The sequence below is a fragment of the Columba livia genome, chromosome 2 (genome assembly GCF_036013475.1).
Source record: "Columba livia isolate bColLiv1 breed racing homer chromosome 2, bColLiv1.pat.W.v2, whole genome shotgun sequence".
Lineage (NCBI taxonomy): Eukaryota > Metazoa > Chordata > Aves > Columbiformes > Columbidae > Columba > Columba livia.
Genome location: NC_088603.1, coordinates 95,719,722 through 95,741,748, shown reverse-complemented (window position 1 = coordinate 95,741,748; position 22,027 = coordinate 95,719,722). Strand labels below are relative to the sequence as shown.

At 36.1% G+C, this 22,027-nt stretch overlaps 1 long non-coding RNA gene across 1 annotated transcript in view; it reads right to left on the bottom strand.

The window, feature by feature from the left end:
• LOC135578579 (uncharacterized) overlaps positions 1-17,465 on the bottom strand; it is a 39,853-nt gene extending 22,388 nt beyond the window's left edge. Inside the window, exon 1 of the long non-coding RNA XR_010470373.1 lies at positions 17,336-17,465. This is a non-coding gene — a long non-coding RNA (uncharacterized LOC135578579). The remainder of the gene's footprint in view (positions 1-17,335) is intronic.
• Positions 17,466-22,027: the final 4,562 nt, after the last annotated feature.

Below are 22,027 nucleotides of genomic sequence, written 5' to 3'. Positions count from 1 at the left end.
TATAGCAGTATCTATGGTATTTATTTGAAATATAGAAGTTGGCTAGTTGGCTTTGTTGTGAATTTACAGCTAGTACCTCCATAGTATATGACTGCTTTTGCAAAAGATTTTATTTAATGTAATCACAGAGTTCAGAGCTTTCTAGGTACACTACAAATCTCCTGGGAAATATGATTTAAATTCATGCAAACTGAACAGTAACATTGCAAGTTCTGTGTAATACTTCTGTTTCCATTTTGCTTTCGTATCCAGACGCTCAGTTTTGAAAGTGCTGAAGTTTATCAATTGATCCTGGTTATGAGAATATCCTACCTCAACTGGAAAGGCAAGCTTGCTGGAATGGAATGTTTATTTACCAACATATTTTAAAAGAACAGGCTATTATTGATGCTGAATTGCACAAACCAAGCTGTGCTTCAAATAAAGCCCATGAAGGCTCAAGCCTGGTTCTACCTGCCCAGATCTCTGAGATGACCCACCCATCAGGCACATTATTGCTTCTCTTGAAATACTGTTAATTTGTTTATTCCTCCTTGTGATCTAGAAATAAAAAAATGTTTTTCTTTGTTCCCTGTCCCCAAATCCGCTTAGTGTGTTTTGAAGTTGTGGGTGAATCATTATCTATTTTTAAAGGAAGGCCAGCTGAAATGCCTACAACTAAATCTTACAGTTAGAATTCCATTCAACAATGAGGTGCATTTAGGAAGCCAGAGAGAGAAAACACATTTAATAACCTGGAGGCTGGGTGCAACTTCATGTTGCTTCAAAGTAGTTCCTATTTTAAATCCTAGTATTGCTTGAGGCCAAAAACTGACTTTATTACATTTCAAAATGAAAAGAAAAAAACCCCCATGCACCTGCTTTTGCAACAGACTTAAAAAATATTACTGACAGTTATAGAAGGAATACATTGTGTAGATCATATATGTCATCAGTTTAACAACAAAAACATGATAATTCATTCTCTGAGCAAAAGAAAGCATGGAGGTTTTATCTACATTGAGTGGCTGAAAGAATAGTACATTGGAAGTGACTATGACTCTACAATATAAGGTGGAACATCAGAGTTATCTCTCTAGCTCTGTGTCTGACCTGCTCTGTCACTTTAGGACACACTCCCTCAAAAGAAGTTGTTATTAAAGTGCAAGCCATAGTGAATGTTAAATATCCAAGGCCAGGTCTGAAAGAAATGCATAAGTACATAAAGTCACATTCGTGTAAGATTTAGACTCTTAACTATGAGACCTTTAAAACTGTTCCAAACTGAACTCCCTTTATTTGCATGTAATTTCATGACGAAAATAATCTGAAAGGTGTGTGGGAAGCTTGCAAAGCTGGGCTAGAGAAGGAAAACTGCACAAGAGGATACTAATTCAGTTTCCAGAAAACCTATCCTTTAGGGTAGAATGGTCTACATGTGCAAAGAAGGTTTTCCATTTTTTCTATGCTACACAACCTGAGGGCTGTCAGCAATGGTGAATCTTTTCTATTTGCTAAAAGAATGTGAACAACTGAGGTTTTATATATAAGTGTAGTTCTGATAAAAGACAACTAAATATTCTCACTTTGAAATTTATTTTCCTTTATTTGTAACTTCGGCTGTAGTTTCCAAATTTTTTCAGACTGAAAATAATTCTTAAAACTTTGAGCAACCAGGCTAAAACTTTTCTAGGGGTCAGAATGTAATATACATGCACTCACACACATATACAGACACATATGCTATGTTCATAGATACTGTTACTTTGAGACATCAGTATAAGTACATAATGCTTAAGCATTCCAACATTACAGATGCGTCTTCTCACAGTTTATTGAAAATTGTTTATATCTGGCCAAGGTGAAAAGATTTCAGTGCAAAGATTTACCAGTTAAATGTAAATGGAATATATCTGCTAACATTCCTGGTTGGAATTTCCAGGTGCACAATGTTTAACATGCAAGGGGACTGAAAATTCTGTTTCTGAGTCTTTCATTTTGAAGAGTTGTACATAAGAAATCTGAGGTTTTTTTTATTGAAGACTCTTGTGAACAGTGATCTGCAAGGATCAAATAAGATTGTATCATATGAACATGTTTTAATATCCAAATCTATTAAATGGAAATTGCATCTCTTTTACTACAGAAATGTAAGTCACAGAACATTAAACAGAAAACACATTTCCTTTAGGACACTAATCCTTTCAGTCAAAAGTAGCTACATACATGCACACACACTTCCAGGATACTCCTACAATATATGAACAAACTCCACATATTTCTAGACTATTTTTGCCTCATTTTGCACGACTAGAACAACCACAGTATCAGGCAGCCATACTTCAGCTTATACATTTGATAAAGCTGCTATGAGAAGACAGGCAAATGGAAAATAATGGAGGCAAAGTTGTGACCCGTTGTGAGCTGGCATAGGCTCTGGGCTCAGGTTCTCTGCAGAATGGCCATTTTGTGCTATCACATAATGTTCCAGGCTCAAAGACAGTAGCAGTGGTTGTGGTCACACAGAAGATGCATAGGTTATAAGGTGAAGTATGCTATTCAATTTTTAAATTTAATCTCAGTTTGTTTTAGCTGGAGAAACTATTGACTACTTCTGGCTTTATAATTTTTAATGTTGCTTTTCCAGCAAACACACAGTTAAACTGACTGGACTTCATTTGCAATCCACAGAACAATAGATGACCTGAGTATAACTGTGCGCTATCCTCCAGATGTTGTGTTCACTGAAACACCTGGAAGAGCCACAGGAGAGAAGCAAGAATGACCGCTGCATTTGCTAAAGTAGCAGCTGTATGTTCAGCAGGCAGAACACATTGCCCTACCTTCACCACCTATCCGCTTTCTGAATTTATTAAACCGTTAACTTAGCCCATCGTATAGCTACCAGCATGTTCCTTTTACCATGGATAAATTAATAGTGATTCTTCCTTCCCTCAACGTAAAATACTGTGAAAACACATTTGTAGTTTTTAGTGCTCGATTTAGTATTTATCCAACTTCGGGTATGGACCTAATGGCTTTGCTGAGTTCATACTTTTTCTTGCTTCTATCAACCTCTAGTTTTATCTGGGGTGTGGGAATGGTAACACAGCCATATTCCACCGAGAAATATTTGAAAAGAGTCATGTTATACACCACAACACTAGTAAAGGGGCTTGGATTAGAGGTATACGCATTCCTAGCATAGAACTTAACAGTAACAACTTAAAAGCTTTTTTTGATATTTGCATTAAACTGAACAAATATGTGGTACTAATGTCAACAAGAGGTTTGACTTCATAACTCAGTGCCATTTCCCTATGTTCTGTGTATACTGCACAACATCCCTAAGCTCAGCTACTGCTTCTGTCATATTAAAAGGGGTTAGTCTAAACAGAAAGATTTTTTAATGCACTGAAACATACTAATTAGGTACTTTAGAGAGGCTGAGTATAACAGTCTCAAAAGTAAGTATATAGTTTTGCTTGATTTTTTCCCCTTTAGTAATTTGAATTTTAATGAAGTCTTAAATATACAAGGTCTTATGTAAAGCTGAAGTTAATTCCTTGGCTTCTGTGGAGTTCCTCGGGTCTTCTACAGTTTTCTCAAAGATTCTGTCTGCAAGAATTTTCCTAAAATCTCATAGTTTATTTGTTAAATATTTTTACAATTACATAGTTCTACAATTTCACCCTGAAATTGCTTTATTAATAGTGACCTCTAGTTTTGCAGGTTGGTTTTTTTTTTTTTCTTACTTTTAAAAAGTTGGATGTCAGTATGTACACCTTTTTCTAACTAGTATATAATCACTTTTCTCATCTCTTTTCCCTTTTTCCTACAAAACACTTACATAATTCTTAGTTGTGCTGGATCCTCCAGCTTTCAAGAAACTAACCTGTTTCTTGGTTCTCAAATGTTCCATCTTTTGTTACTTGTGTACATTGCACAAAAGAATGGTAGAAAGAGACCCTGAGCACAGGAAAAAATCAAAGTCAGTCATAGCTAAGAAATATTGAGTGAATCATGATATATGACCATCTTCACCACTGACAACCATGACCATTAGGATTCCTTCTGATTACCAATGGATGTTAGAAGGAAAATAAGTTGGTAGAAATTTCAAAGCACGTAAGTGCCAGTCATGTAGTCTATTCTCAGTAGAATTACCATTGCAGTTTTTGCCCTATTCAGGTGTATTTAAAGTCTACACTCTATTCAAGTAGTCTCAATGAAATTAGTACTTTTCAATATAAGGCTGTTAGAATTCAGCATTCATTTAGTGGTTTTATACTGTCTTCTTGTCACTAAAACAACAAAAACACCACAAAGACACTAATACTGGGCTGAGCATTTCATTCTTCAAAATTCAATGAAAAAAATTGACTTAGGAGTGTGTTTGAACCCAAACTGTTCTAAATCAAGTTAAAATTCTGCAGACAAACTGGGGGAAAATTATGGGGATGATGCAACTTCCATTTTACCTTTTCAGAACAAATTCTTTCCACTTTTTTTTTTCATTTATTTTGCCAATGATGTAAGTTAAAAAATAAAGGAAGGTGTTCCATGAAAACCAGAGCTTAACTGGCGTGATTCCCAATAGAATTGTGTACTTTGTTTCCTGTACCATCTAGTGTCAGTTTACCTTCATTTCTTTTGGCACTCTTGCCTAGAAAGACGGCAGCTGTGGCCAGTCTTCAGTCATATACGTGCACTTTGATCTTCCATACATGCAGCATGATAGGAACCCTGGCTACCAACCAAAATGTATAACGGGCAAGATCTGCTCCCTTGTCTCCAGCAGCCTTAATTTGGAGTCTCTTTCCTCCACCTGAATAACTCGTTTCAGAGAGCTTATCGAAACTTCCTTGTCTCTGAAACATGTACCCTCCTTTCAGACGTGCTTGATACAGGCAAATGAATTATTGCCATAGTAGATAGACAAGAACAGAAATGTAGTGGACAGATAACCTGATCTTGTACCCCTTTTTTCTGTATCTTTTAAAAAACACTTATTTTTAAAAAAATACAAGTGTTTTCACACATTTTCAGCTTGACTGAGAAAATGATATATGCATAAATATATATCGGAACACTTCCTGGCATCCCATCAGAGACATTCTCTGGAATCCACTGGAGCTTCATCCAAAAGGCCAGTAACTGAACAAAAGCCAGGAATGACCTAAACTTCTTTTCATGACAATCATTGCCCTCCAGATGGTTTTGGAGTGCTAACAGAAGGTAAAAAACCTGCTGCTCTTGTCCAGGTTAAACTTAATCTATAGCTCTAATAAAATGAAAATCTCCCTCTGATGGATGATCAGCCAGTTCTCTTTGGCAAACTGCAAATAAAGTTACAAATATGTGAAAAGAAAAATACCTAAAACTGGTCAGCTAAGAAAGCTTTACATTTTATTTTTTCTGATTCTTCTTCTTTTTCTTTTTTCTTTCTTTTTTTTTTTTAATGAAGTAGGTATTTTGAGAGTATAAACCAGCATAAATATACTTAAACACTCTTGAGAAATGTTTGTATGTGATAACACTGCTAAGGTTTTATGTGACCTTAGAAGTATTTGTAGTATTTCCCTGAAAAAAATTAACATCCTTTTCATTTATGGAGCAGTTTGCAGAAATATCCCCAGCAGAGGGAGTGGCTCATCTTTTTGAGATGAAGCCTGAAAGATTAGAAAAAGGAAATTTTTACTTTTGTTTTACACACAAAAAGTAGTGTTAAATACACTCATTTACCTAAGTACCTATTAAAAAAGCATTTTTACACTCTCTGATCAGTATGAGAGAAGAGTATGCTGGTGTGCCTGCAAGAAGCAAATAGAGAATCATAAAAAAGTCCAGTTACTGTAGGAGTTCCAGGAAAGAGAGTCTTCTATTTTCCCAGCTTTGTACCTCTCCGTTACATTGCATTTCACTGCATACAAAATAGATACAAAATGCCTGAATATCGGAATTGAGCTCACTTATCCTTATAGCGAGAAGTAATTTAAACTTAGTTTTCAAACAAATACACAAGAAGACAAATTGAAAATCACTGGAAAATCAAGCCTCTAGTCCTAGCCTTTCTGTGTGTAAATCAGTATTGACATATGAACTTTAATGGACTGATTTCAGTTTGTAACTGATAGGTATTTGAGCTAGGAACTTTAAATAAGATGCATAATTCAAGTAAAAAAAAAAAACACAAAACAGTAAGTTTTTTTAAAAAAAGAAAAAAAAAAAGAACTTTCCATTGCACTCAGCAGTATCAAAACTGATGTCAGGAAAGTCAGTTATCGAAAAGGCCAAGGTGTGACTACAACTGTTGTCCTGTTTAAGCTGAAGAGTAACCCCCCGTAGTTTTCATTCTCCAGTTTCATGGTCATCATTTTCTCCTTAGTTTTAGAAGCATGAGAGGGGTTTACTATTCCTTTTGATGCTAGAAAACCCATTTGGTAAATCAACATCTCATCTAATAACAGCAGTACGTTGCACCCCCGTGTGACTGTGCAGATCCCATTCTAACTGTTGAGAGTTAATGAGACAAGGTCCACTAGCTGGGGATTTACCCCACAAGGAAATCCAGGGATCTTGCCAGTGTAAAATACCTCAGGAGTGTCCTTCTATGGCCCATTTCCCTCAGGGAGATGAGAAGGATCCCATAGTTACATTAGATGTGGAGAAGGCATATTGTGCTCATTTTGCATAGGATCTGATTGCAGCTTATTTACGCTAAAACTATTTTAGGACAGGGATATAGCTCAGGGCTCAAGTCCTCAGTTTCAATGGCCCCAAGAGCCCATCAATCAGTCAGTAACATGGTTTTCATGGCAAACAGCTGCTTTTCCAAAAGCTGAAATCTTCGGGCATCTGGGAAAACACTCAGGTAAATTCTTACATAAATCATCCCCATGCCCACTACACAATGCATTGAGTTTATTGCATATGTGCAGAGTGACATTATATCCCATGTGATGTTAACCTGAGCTGGGAGTTTGATTTATTTGTGTGAAACTATAAGGGCTCCCTGGTAGTATTGCCTCAAAACCCCCTAAGATCACTTGTTCCATTTAGTCATTAAAGCTTAACTCATCACAAGGTTTCAAACCACAGCCCACACACTGACAAGGCACATAAGGCATGGAGAGAGTGTTAGTAAACACAGAGAATTTTTATAAAACTATGATAGAAACTGGTTTGGATCTGTGAACCTGGTCATTTCCTCAGTCCGCTGTACAAGAAATATAGCTTTTACTCAAAAGTCTTCTGATGGGTCCATCCTTCACCTTTCTAGTTTAATTCATTCCAAGCCTCTGTGAAGGAATAAACTTTGTATGTGTGGCTTGACACAATTTCTTTTTTTTTTAAAAAAAAACCCACAACATTTCTTCCTAAAATAGCAGGACTAGGATTATGATACCTTTACCGATGATGGTCAAATGTCATCTATATTTTAAGAATTTTTCAAAAAGACTTTGATCCACTTAACTAATTAAAAAGAATCCCATTGGGGAAACCATTCGTGTGATAATGTCAGATGCTTGTTCCTAGTATCCCTGTGGAATTTACTGTGGCTACAATAGGACCCTTATGTCCATCAGCACGTAAAGTGTACTGTGATTTGAAAGATAAACATTGACATGGAACCACAGAAGATATTAAGAATCAACACCTGTGCTATAGCTAAGGAACATGAGATCAAACAACAGAACTCCCAACAATAACATTTGTGTTTCCACAGAGCTGGGTCCACTCTTCATGCCTCGCGTTCTGGCAGACAGTAGTGGATGTTTATTGCACTTGAAAAAAGACTTTCTAGCCCCATCACTAATGTCGTATGTGTCTGGACTATAGAGAAACCTGGATCATGTTCTAGCATATAAAGAAAGGTGCAAAGAAGACGTCAAAGAAATCTATGTGCACCTTTCCAAATTCAAGAAATTAAGAAAAATTCTACTAAAACTCAACTGCAATCTCCATGCATGTGTTTTTCATTCTAAAACCTGAGTTGATTCTTCAAGTTAATTTCCTTGAGATAAATCTTTTTCCCTTCAGAATGCATGTTTCTTCTCCCAGCTTCATGGAACTACTCTCATTCCTCCTGACATAAGGGGGTCTGAAATATCTTTGCTTGATACTTGCCAATTTGAGTTACAGAAGAGAGAAGATGGAAGGACATCAGTATCTTCATTTCACAATCTATGCAGAAAAGCCAGTTTTTTCAAAAATGGTTCAAAGCATCTGCAGAGGTGAGAGGACAGCATTTTCCAGTGACTAAGTTTTGGATGAGTTTCCATAGTTTGCCAGGTTCAGAAAAAAACAAACAAAAAAACAAACAAACAAACAAACAAAAATCCAGATTTATTTTGCCTGCCTTAGTAGTAATTGTAGTATTGTAGTAATTTTGTATCACTATGAGCACTGAAGTTTACAACTTGCTCTGGGAGCACGGAACACATACAGCTCTGAGCAAGTGCCACTGATACCACAGACAACCATCTTTTGAGGCAAAGACTTACTAAAAAGAAAAAGTGTCAGAGATTTTCTTCTTGGGTCACAGAATTTGGATATCAGAAGCACTGTTTTATAGTAAAGAGTCATAGTAGCTTTTGGCAAGAATGTGTCCGTGGCCCCAAATACTCAAACTGGACATATCAGTCAGGAAAAGAAGGCATTTCAGCAGAAAATAGGCAGATGTGCCATCCTTTATCACCTACCCTGCTCAACATCCATCACCAACCTATGAATCACCTGTTGCTTTCTGCCAATATGATTGGGTTCTGAAGGGAACATTACAGAAAATGTAAACTTTTTCACACAAGTTTTCAAAATCCCCACAGGGCAACTATGCTGGGTAATAATGTCAGTACAGTAGTTCTGCATTGACAATAAGGATGAAAACCCTCAGAAACACAATCTTAAGGAACAATAAAATTGATGACATTGAGTGGTGACAGTGCTGACATTGATGCTCATCATTGATTTTGGCCAGCCAGGGATACAATATTTAGGAAGAGGGCTTACAAATTTCCCACTGCTGTAATGTATATACTGAAATGTAGTCTCTAGCACAACTAGTGCTCCCAGCAACGCGAAGACCTGACGATCTTCTGCTGCGGTTGCTGAGAGAGTTCACTGTGGACAGCGAGGAGTGCATTGGTAAACAGCGTGAACTAATACATTTGGCAGGTTTCCCAAGGACTCCAGGAGTTAGATTTACTCCTCTCCAGATCTTCTCCCATAGGACTTCAGAATTGCAAGCATTGCTTTTTGTTATTCTCCCCAAACTCACTGCTCTTCCCCACGAGCACCAACCGTGTAATCAGAAATAGTTCCAAAAGCCTGCAGGGCTCTTTTGCATCCAAGCACAGTAGTATGGCATCTTGTGACTGCTAAGCTGTCATCCAGGCAGAAGATCTATGAAGGACACAGAACTTAAGAACCTTAAAAGGATCACTTTTTCTGAATGTTGTATATATTTAAACACCACCTGCTCTCTTGCTCTCAGGAACTCTTGAACCACATTGTTAAGGATTTTGGAACCAAAGGACAGATAGGGAGTTTTCAGATTGATTCTCGTGTGCAGTTTATAACTTAGGCCTGGATCTACAGCTGTCATAGCAATCAAAGCATTTTGAGAACTTAAAAAAACCTACAACAGGTCATCTCAGTCCCTAAGCAAAACTCAAAACTACATTTTGGTTGATTTTATCACTAGTTCATCAGAGTATTTTGACTCATTTACCAGACTCTGGTTGAACAAACTTATGTAACCCACAGAACTCAAGTTTCACCCAATGTACAAAAACAGCTGTTTCCACCAGCTTTAAATGTTCTAGTGTCCAAACATGATTTTTTTTTTCACTATATTAAGGTAAGAACAGATACATGGAACTTTCCTCTGTGGTGGATTCTTCAAGTTCTGTGAAGACTTTTCCAAGTAGAACAACATAAACTTGAATTTCACAGTCAAAAAAAGGGCAGGCCGAATTTCATTACCAATTACAATACCTTTGATGACTCCATAGTAGTCACAGATAAAATCAGGTTAGGGAAAACAAGTGCATGTCTTTTGAACTGGGAAGCGCATAACAATTACTTACTAAACAATTAAAAATTATTAATTATACCACTGGATGTAGGCCTTGCAGGGCCTAAAGAATGTGCACTGCTTGCACTTGTGTATGCTCATTAATCACAGTCTGTTACGGTAATTTTAATGAATGTTTATCTTATTTTCTTTGTGTAATCCAATTACTTTTGTTTTTTCAACCATCGTCAGGGATCTCTTTGTCTTCGGCATCCTGCCAATCAGCCCCCTTTAGATGTGAACAATTCAATTCATTATCATTAAGTTTCTACTTTTAATCCCACTTCTGGGGGAACCATTGAAAGAAAATCTAGGAACAGAAGTCCTTGCACAGCAGGGGGAATGGAATGTGTTCTGAACACCTGAGCAATTATGTGCAACAGTTCTCCAGAATGCTACTCTAATGTCTTTCTAAACTTGTACCACATTAACAATTAGATCATCTGTCATTTCTGCTTTAGTATTAAATTAATTGCAAATTGACTTTAGGATTCTGAAAAAAAAAAAAAACAAACAAAAAACTGCTGGAGTGAATCTAGGCATTTTGTGTTAGTTTATGTTTTAATTGGTGCATTGCACCTGTTCAAATTATTTCTGTGATGGAGATTGCACCTGTCAAAATTATTCCTGTGATGCAGATGTAACTCCTACAATACCAGTTGATTAGTACAACCCCTCATAGTAAACATCAACCCACCAGATTATGAGATTTAATCACAGAATGATAGAGTGGGTTGGAAGGGACACCCTTAAAGGTCATTTATTCCAACCCCCTGCAATGAAGAAGTTATTTCTAACACCTGCAGATATTTTCATGAGACATACATGTAACTATGTACTTAGAAGACCAGTAAACAGAGCACGTTACTTTTAGCAAGAAATCTAGGATGGTGAGGACTTAAATATAGACACAAGTATTTAAAAGCACAAATAATTAAAAAAAAAAAAAGAGTAAATCAGAAACTAGAAAGCAGCCACAATTCCCCATAACTGTCAGACTGAACATGAAGCAATTGAGAAACTTGAGAATATGATGAAGGATTCTTTGTTAACACAGGCAAAGGAGGAGAAGTCAAGCAACACACCAGCTTGGTAGGCTCATGTTGTGGAGTCAGGATGGCAACACTAATGTCGTGCAAGACTCAGAGCAGATCTGCTGCCCTGCCTTGCTGGTATGGCCACACTAGTTCCAGTGCTATCTCTTGGCAGCAGCTTCAGAATTTCAGCATTGAGAAGCATAGCTTAGGTGCCAGAGTGCTTATTCATATAGCCAAGATGGGAGTAAGTGTCTGTCACCCAGTGACACAGAAAAGGCCTGACAAACTGAACAAGGAAAATTACACCTGGCTGAGAAAACCAGGCTGACTTTTTTCCCAGGCTGATGTATACTTTCCTTCAGAGCATTCTCTTTTCAAATTTTCAGCATGTTTTCTGCTTAAAATCAAGTCCAATCAAATTATATTGGAAGTTTTACAAGACAAAAATACTGCCAAACCAGAAATTCCCTGCAATGCCGCAAGACATACAAGTCAAAGGTTGGTGAGAGATAGAGAAAAGAATTAATTGATACTTCTGATTAAGAACAAGCCTTTGTGAAATATAACTGTTACAGCACAAAAGCTAGATAAGTATTTCAGCAAACTATAACTTTACTGATTATGGAAAAGGCTTTAGGAAAGGGGATTTTTTAGGATCTGCACAAACGGTTCCTCAAACCTGCCACACCCACTGACCCAAAGACTTCTTTCCATACTAAGACTAGTGTCAGGCCAGATGAGAAACAAATTATGAACAGGTTACTCAGGAAATTGTTCTATGAACATGGCATTTTATTAATTATAAACAAGCCAAGGAAGAATAGCTGATTTTTTTCTCCCCAGATACACTAATGTGAATCTGGAAAAAACCAAAACAAACAAAAAACACTTGACACAAAACAAACAAACAAACAAAACCAACCAAACAAAAAACCCGAACCAAAAGACACCAAAAACCCCAGTTGTTCCAACCAGAATGCAATGAATGCTAAGCAACAGTGTAAAAAGAATATTTTTTTAATCACAGTTTTTCTGTTGAAGAAACAGAAAGGAGGGAAAAAAGGAATCAAGATGTGAGTTTTTGTGCAACTCTTCTCAGCTTTCTGGTCTACTTGGTGGCAATCTGCTCCTCTCAGATATGTGGCTTCTGAAAGGAGACATTTAAGTTTCTTTTTAATTTTTGAAGGAAAGTTATCTTTGCTTCTCTCTGTGCAGGTAAAAAGCTTCTCCATGTTCTCTACTCAGAAACATATCTTGTCTGTTTTCTCTAAGTATATCTTCCAAGTATATACAGATACAGCTTAAAAAATTACCTCTACCCTACAAACCTGAAGCTAACTGCTATGGGATGCTTTACATTTCAAAAGTCTATGTGAGTTAAAATGCAATTAGACAACTTCATGGGAAAAGAAGTTCATCAGAGGGCTATTAAATGCAGTAACTTGGCTTTCTTTTGGAAGTTGGAAGTTGAAATGGGCAACAGTTACTACACATTGTCCTCTTTTGCTCTCTTCTGAAGTGTTGCTCCCAGATAATAGCAAATGGGAGCTAGTGGTGCTAATGGACAACTGAGCTGATCCAAACGAACTGCTGTAAGATGAGAGTCTCAAAAAAAATGAATTGCAGTAAATTTTTACTTGATGTTGTTAGTAGATTTAAGGCAATTTTCCTAGTAGTGAAAGATTCTGAAACACAATGTCTTTTTTTTCTTGATTCTTAGAAACATATTCAGTACGGTCTTTCTATTTCTGATATTGAAAGGCAAATTGATTTAACTCCCACTGGAAATAATAAGAAATTTTCTGAGTGACTCTCCTGGTTTTGTTCCAGTGAGGGGCTCATGAAAAGTATAGGAAAAAAAGGAAAATAATCTAGGCTGTCTTTAAAATTAACAACCTTCTGACCTCACTAAGATGGAGTTGTAGTAGTCTGAGTGTCCAAGCTTCATATTTATGTTCTTGAAAATTTTGGTTAATTCTCTTAAAGTTTATCTTTAAGTGTTTTAAGCCTGGTGTTTAAGTGTTTAAGTGTTTTAATCAGTTTTGCAAGTTGACAAGGCATCTTGATTACTGTAATAGTATATTTCAAGCTGTATTTTCAAAAATCATGTAATCTCACTGTATTTGTGAGGGAAGGATTACAGAAAATAAGTCAAATTGTGAAAAAAAGAAAAAAAGTTTGACATTCATGAACCTTTGTAAATGCTTATATCTTAGGCCATATGCTCTTCGGCTTTTCCAGACTCCTTAATATACAAGATTTTCTGTGGTGCTTTACAGAAACAGCTGACCATGCAGTATTTGAAGACAGCAGCTAGCCCAATACTGATGGCCAGATGTGGTGCAATCTTGGTTGGGATTAATGGGATTTCAGAACAGCTCTTGACCTCACTGAGATCAGGTCAGGGAAGGCCAGGTGAAAACAAAACGGGAGCCCTGCATAAAGAGAGTTGAAACGGTCTGTTTGTGAAGGTAATGGCATGAAACCAACATTAGGAAGTAGCTGAGTGAAGTGAGGCATGACTTAATATAGAACATGTGTCTATGAGAAGAGGTACAAGTAGGGATACAAAAATGCACTAAGATTGCTTGAAAGTATTGATGAAGTAGTGGATAAAAGAGAACTGCCTGATGCAGTGTGTGCGAACCTTCATGGAGTCTTTGGGAAAGGTTGTCTTGCTAAAGACAGCGTTGCAACAAATAACAGCACTGACAAGAAGAGAGAGAACAAACAGTTAAGTTTCACAGTGGGAAAAAAGTGAAATCAAGATGCCTCAATATCCCACCTGAAGTTCAGCACTGCTCATTTGTATTCTAATTAAGTGGAAAAGGAGAGAAGCGTGATACCACAAAGTTATTTCAGGTTTATCCTCACAATGATCTCTAAACTTGGAAATTTGGAACAGGTTAATCTGGTAAAGTGATCGGGAACAATGAACTAGAAAATGAAAATCAGCTTTAATGAGTACAATATAATATACATTACAGAAAAAGGTAACTACTCTTATGTTAATGCATTCTAAATTAATTGTATCAGGACAAGAAAAGATGCATTTTAGTTTGAGTAGCTCAAGAAGATCTTAGCTCAAAGTTCAGTAATGGTTAAGTTACATAGCAAAATGCTTGCATGTGAATGGGAAAATACTGAAAAATTGCACTGTTTTACTATAGTCTGAAGAGGTAGCTTTCACTGATAGCTGTATGCTCCGTCTTACAACCTGCGAAAGTAAAACTGTTATGGAATTAGAGGTTAAAGAGCTCCATACTTTTTCTTCAGATGTAGTATTCTTGAACCAAAATGAAAAAAAAGTTAGTGTAAATTTCAAGGCCTTAATCTACAAGACAGGAATAATACTATTCAATCTACAAGACAGGAATAATACTATTCAATCTACAGGAAAAGTGGAAGGAAAAAGAAATGTGCTGAAAATTAAAACAAAGAGAGAATGAAAAATCCAGTAAGGTAAATCACTGACAGAAAACACTGAGTATCCATGAAGGGACAACATGAAATACCATTGGCTGACTTACAAGAAATCGTATTGCTTTTTAACAAAAAATTAGCTTTCATTAAAAAAAAAAAAAAAAAAAAAAATCTAGTCTGATTAGCTATGAAAGAAGTGAATACACTTGAATATTGTAATGGATATAGAGCCATCTACAGCCAGCTATCAGAGTAGGAAACAGCATATACTACAGAAAATATGATAAATTAATCTCTAAAGAGATAAAAATTCATAACATTTTGGTCTACTTAGAGGAAGTTAGCACAGAGAAAAATATGAATAAAACCATGTAGCAGCAGAAATGTGGTTTAAATTAAAAGTGCAAGGGTGGAAGGAAACAATGGAGAATCTGAGAAAATGGAGGGTATGATCACGAAAAACAAAGAAAAATGCTCTCAAAATGTGAAGTGTTTACCTATAAAACTTTGAAACCTTTCTACAAATAGAACCAGGAATAAGAAACTACTTTGAAGAGCAGATGGAAACAAATGTTTCACAATCTGTCATAGCTTGCTTTGGGGTAAAGAGGAAATGGATGAAATTAAGGACTTTCTTTAATCAGGAAATACAAACTGACTTCTTAAATATAAAGAAGAAACAAAACAGGAGAAATAGCCTCAGAAAAAAAAATACACACAGAAAACTAATCTGAAGTACAAGCTGAGTCACTGAGACACAGTAGCAGAATGTAAAATAATAAATCAAATGACTCCTGAAGGAAAAAGATACCAAAGGCAAAGAAAACTTCGGATCTGGGAAATTTCCCAGGTTCTCTGACAAACACAATACCATGTCACAGCTTCACCCAGCTCACTATTTGGGTAAGCAGCAACTAAACACTGTCTTTTTTCAAAGGATTACAGTCAATTTACACATAGTACAGAAAACAGTAAATGCAAAGAATATAAAATTACCAATTGTTTCAAATTCCTTTTGAATAACAATGGAATTGAGGGAAAACAAGGAGGGGAATAATTTCATCTTCATTGGGTATCAAATATAATACTAATGCTAGAGAGTTAGCATGAATTGGAGGCTATACAAGAATGACAGTAATATGAAAAAAAAAACCAAACAAACAAAAAGAAGCTTGGATTTTAGTCACATTTTATACTATAAAGAAACTTCATCACCTTTATTCGAGGCACTTAGTATTACAGATGATAATTCTCAACATGTCAGAAAAATATCATGAGGTTCATAGTATCAGAGGCAGAATTATGCCCTGAAAACCAAAATAATAACAAATAATATATGATGGGATGGAAGACCCAATGCATAGCTTTGTTACAGTCATTAAAGGGTTCAAAGACCCCACAAGAGGAAAGATGGTTTCATAAGCAAAAGAAACTGTTCTGTTACCAACAAAACCTAATCTGTACTTAAGAAAAATGCCAAGCACAGGCAGATTGGTCATCAGGCCATACAAATGAGAAAGGAATAGCTAATAAATGGATTATCACCAGCCATTTTGTCTTAAAAGATGTACTGCTGGATGTAGACTACATTGTGATCACACTCAAGTCAGAAATTATTTAGCAGGAAAACTAACAGTAGCTACACTGCTTGTCCCCAGAAAAAGACACCTCCTTCTGTTTTTTTGATTACTTAGGAGTATTCAAAAATTTTAGGAGGGAGATCAGAAACCTAGCTCACAATTCATCTGGATGCTCAAGAGCTGCACAAGAGAAAATAGATAAAAATGTAACAGTGCTGTTTGAACAAACATATCTGAATGTTTAGCTTAGGTAGGAAACTTATTTTGTTTTACCATCCATACATAGTCTGATATGTTCCTGTGGCAGGACTTTGTATTGAGTGAAACCTCGAGGTGGACCTACCTACATCACCCCTGAAAAGGAACTCCAACAAGAGACAAAAAGGTTTCCAAAACTTCTGTTACTGATACAATTAATAGTAATCACAATAATTGCAAGAAACATTATTTGAGTGAACTCAAAGCAAGTAGAGAAGACAGAATAGAAATGAAAACGTTTTCTAAAATCAGCTGTCTGCCTGCTCATTGTGTCTTTCTCCTAGGCAAGCAAATCAAGGTCTTTCTCAGCTGCAGCAAGCTCTGCCTTTATCACCTCTGGGCCCTGGTACATTATTTTCATGCCCTCAGAAATCTGTCTGTTTGATCCTTGCTCTTTCCTGTGGTCTCTCAATCTCTTTGCAGGAGCTGCACACTCCCAGGTTTGTGCTATTTCCACCACACCCTGAGGTCTCCAAACCTTTCTGCCCCAACATGCTCGTTTGTGCTTTAATGGAAAAGGCAGTCTCTCCTTCCCTCCCGGCATTGCACTTGACCCAGTCATTCGAAGGAGCGTAACAGAAATGGGAAATAAAGTGTGCAGAAAGACTGATCATCACAGAATGGTGGTAAAACCTTTCTGTGGTTATTTCAACATCCACAGTCGTGATCACCGGTCTAACTGCTTAGTGGTCTGGCTCACATTCAAAGCCAAGAAATCAAAAATAAACAATATTTGTGAAGACTGGATAGACCACTGCTGTGTTAACCTTAAGGGTAAGATAATTGTGCACATATTTTGTAAAACAGATAAGAGCAAGTGATGAAAATCAAACAGATAAGAAAATACGACAATGTGCTACCAGGTCAATGGTAGGAGGTAGATCAGAATAAAGTTTACCACCTTTAGGGAACAAGAAAGTAAATAAGAAAAGCAGAAGAGAACAGAAAACCTTACACAAAATTTGCTCTGGAAAACTTACATTTCTGTAAGGGAGTTTCTGCACTAGTGAATGGAGCTTCTCCTTGCAGTTTTAAGTTAACCAGAAAAACTAGGCAGGGCTGTCTTCTTTTGCTTTCTGCTGTTTTTTCCAGAGAGAGCAGTGAGGCAGGTTTTTCATTAAAACAAACAAGCAAACAAACAAAACAAATAAAAATGGATTAATGTATATAATTAAGCATGGTTTTAAATAATGAGTAGGGCTGGACTTTTGTTTGAGGAACAGAATAAGTATTATTAAAACACATTTAGACACCAAACTTTTAAAAAAATTTATTTCAATAGACACTAACATGGATATTAACAACCCTCTTAAACGTTTGCCACACTCTACTCAGAAACTTCCTCTAGAGAGATAAGAAGTGTAGTATCACCAAACTCATACTGTGCAACCTTCTGTAGTCAGTTGTTTTGGAATTCCCTTCTCAATGACATGTGTCTCACAGCTCTAATGACAAAGGTTGAAAATTGCAGTGTGAAACCTTATCCAAAGGCATACACTGAAAGAGGCTGAAAGTTGTATGAGAACATTGTTTTCTCAGTTGTGTGTTGGGAAAGAAATGCAGACAAAAATAAAATGTTAACAGAGAATTTGAAATTAAATAATTGCTCTGTGCCATTATGGTTGTTGCAAAGTTGTTGATCAGACTTCATGCCCATCACAAAAGGAAAAGAGGTAACTGAATAATATTTTTCTTAACCCCCCAAAATCTATGTTGATGTTTTCTGTAGAAATATTCTATTAAGATTTTCAAATTCATTTCGCTGGGGCAAGGAAGGGAGATATAAGAAGATAATTCTTCTTTCTACCCTCCATCAAAGAAAGCTCTTCTAAAATATTTCACAGATAACACCCCAGTGATTTTCAGCTACACTTGTCAAAACATTCTCTGCTGGTGGTGCTGGGAAGAGAGGTTTCAGTTTGGGATAAGTGCTTGGATTCTCACCTTTCTTAGATGTTAGTGACTAGAACAGTAGTCATGATGGTGCTTATTGAAATAATCTTTACATACATATGAACATACCACTTAAAGAAGTTCACTTTGTGCAAAATTATAAACTGTCATCTTCATTATTAGCCATGCAGATTAGGCATTGCTCCACAATGTGATAAAGTGTCCCTTAGAAAGGAACACATGCAAAATTGTTGCATTCAAAAGAGACAGATACTGATAATGAAGAAGTTCCTCCATCACAGAAGACTACAGAAAGGGGCCAGAAGAGGGACAGCTGCAGAGAAGTATGGTGCCAGCTACTAAACCTTCCTAAAACAGGTATCTGGTCATTACTGGAGCCTCATTACAGAATGAAATGTCTAAGTAATGGATAGAATCTGGCCATTAATTATTTTAATAAAACATGCATATATTACAAGGTCTCATGTATTCTTTTAGCCTGTTCCTTTTGTAAGAAATGCTGATTTCATTTCATTTTGTTTTGTTAATTAGTATTGTTTTCAGGATAAGGGTGGACATTTTAAATAGTTTCTTCCTCTATGGGCTTTCCTACCCTCAGTAACTGTTAAAATCCAAAGACCATGTTATGAAACTCTTCCAAGACATACTATTTCATTGCCACCCTTGAAATGTCAAGTGTTCACAAAGGTAAATCTTCAATGAATATCAGAAAAAAAATGCAACCTTGGGACCATGTAAATAAGAATCTAAATTACTTACTTATTCAAATAATCACAATGTTCACTTGGAAATCCAAGAGGAAAACAGAACTTCTAAGTATCTTTGCCTTTAAAAAGAATAAGGAAACAGAGAAAAAAAAATGTCAAGGCAATGAGAAGGTGGAAAACACAGGGATAATTGTCAGATTTTAGATATCTTTTCCTTCAAGAAGTAATAGAAATTAATCAGATGAACATAAACACTTCAGTTCAGCTATGCGATTTCTACCTCCACTTTGATTTCTACCCTCAGTTTAAAAATGGAAAGATATTAAAAAAATTATTTTTCTTCATTATTAAACTAGGTAACAATTGCTTCACTATAGAACGCTAACGTATAGTGGCTTCCTGATGAATTTGATTTTGCCTTCCATGAAAGCTAATTCCCAGTTGACAATTTGCCTTAAGCACAATATACACAATATACTCCTACAGATCCATGAGGATAGGACTAAAATGAAGATGTGTTTTGTTTTTACATTTCCATCAATCAGCAAACACAACAAAGCATACACTATAACTTGTTCAGTAGACAACGCTAATGTAATAGTCAACTACCTTTTAAGAGCAGTCTAATTAGGTGTCTCTTTTCAGATTCCCCTTCCTGGTATCAGTTCTATTTCAAGAGGACTTCGAAAATCTGCTTATGCAAGGGAGGGTGCACTCCACTTCTGACTTTGGGAAGTAGATAAGAAACAGTTTCTTAAACCTTTTCCATGATGAGGATTAAAGATGAGCACAGAATTTTTCTGGGAAAAGGAGTAAGACTGACTTCAGTGGTCCCAGACCTTCGAAGAATCAGGAAACTGGGATAGAAATTGTGTCCCCCTTTTCTTTCATCATCACTTGGATGCTTTGGCTTGTTCTGTGCAGATTTAAAAGTGTAAATGAAAATGCTTTCACTGGCGTGAAAGCCAAAGGGCAAGGAAATACTTTCCTTATGTTCTATTTTTATCTCACTTTCTATAGTAATAGTTAATGTTGGTCTCACTTCCTCCAAGTATCCCTCAATTGTGATTTCGCTCTTCTTTTCTTTTCCTGCCAGCAATTCACAGTTGTTTCTATGAAAGTCTATTAATGTACTCACTGAAGTCAATACAGGAAACAAATGCAAAACCTTAAAAACTTCTATTGCAATAAAGACATGAAGCATCTGAAACGTAAATTTGCCCTGCAAATCAGTCACTTCTATCTACCAGTTGATTTTATTTATTTTTTTCTATATTGCTTTGAACCATCTCAGATTTCTCATCCTTTTTCTAATAATGAATGATCAGAAAAGGACGTAATGTTACACATTAAGTCACCTAAAATGGATGGGCGACAAAGGCCTCTAAGCATACAATTCAAAGCTGTGCTAAACCATTTTTGTCTCCTTATTGCATCTTTTTTCCAGGTTTCTGTTTTCTACTAGCTACATAGTTATATAAACTTTCAATTATTTTTTGATCAGATGGATTGCTTTACTCTAGTACTTTTTATATCACGAGTGTTTTGATGATGAAAAGGTGATGTAAAGTGCTTTTACTTTACCTTCTCTTTGGTTTTACTGATAATATCTTAGAATCTTTTTCAGCTTGTTTCACAATATGTACCATTAATGTGCTTTTTAGCCCTTTTGTATAGAAAATTCATGACAGCATTAAATACAATTGAGTCTAACAATAAGTTACTCTTTCCAAAATTCAAAATTTTTTACCAGAAAAATTATTTAGATGAATGACTATTATTTTCATATTTAAACAAGTCATGTTTTGGTCATTGCAAATTTAAAGCTCTTCTCTATAAGCACAGTGAATTTTAACTTACAGAAACTTGTTCATGACAGTATGAATCAGCTCTGGTATGGGAAGATCTGACTGGGTTTTATTTGTCATTACAGACAACAGAATGCCTGCAGTGCAGATATCGCTCCAAATGGCTCACTTTGTGATGCTGAGGAGTTCAGCTTGAGCTGCTAATGTCTAGTGTTCTTCCAAGGACCCCTGGGCATGCTTTAAAACTGAAAGCTCAAAATCTACGTTCTATGCATTTGGGGTGGAGGGGAAAGGAACATTTGATGCATATTGTGTTTCCAGAAATCAGGTATCATTTTTCTTAAATTTCAAAAAGGATATTAATCTGTTTTGCTTACCTTATTTCTAGTTCTCATGCATTTTAGCTTCTGTATGATGTGTCTCTGTCTCTCAGCATTTGAAATTACTTTTCCACTGTGACCAAAATGAATTAGAGTGACGTTCAAAAGTCAATTGATGACAATTCTGTACCCAAAAATAAAAATCTTATTGGTATCCCACATTCCTAACTCATCAATATAAATTCTAGTGGTTCCTGGCTGGTCAGACAATAAATTAGTTGTTGATAACATGTTTGTTAAATATTGAAGGTATTTATAGGTATAGTTACACAGAGTTTGGAAAGATTTAACATTTTCTCCACAACAAAAATGAAAATATCCTGTATTTAAAAACCCAAATATGCATATGTATATGTATATGTACAGTTTCATACATATTTTATGCAAGTATATTTACATTTGTAGTGGACTGGAATTAAAAAGAGTGCTTATGACTCAGAAGAATTTCGACTTTTTCGTTTGAGACGTGAACTTGTTTTGCAATTTTTTAAAAATTATTATTATTTTTCCCAGCCTTTATCTAGGTTTGTAATTCTATCAAATACCATTACAAGCAACAGTAAAAAGCCAACTGTTCAACAGCTCTACAGAGCAAAAGAGGCAAACAATCTCCAGCAAGCAGTAAGATATTACTTACTGTTGACTGACTTTTCCCTAATTGTGTATGCTTTACAAATAAACCACAGAGGCAAGGGAGGTGGGAAGGCCCTTTTTCTGTATCCTTACAAAATGAGTTTCTTTTTAAAGTGAAACAGCATTATTGATCAAAGCAAAGGGTAACACCATATGTAAAGAAGAAACAGCTGGCAGTCACTTTTCTGTCACTCATTTACACACTTACACACAGACCCACACTTATTAAA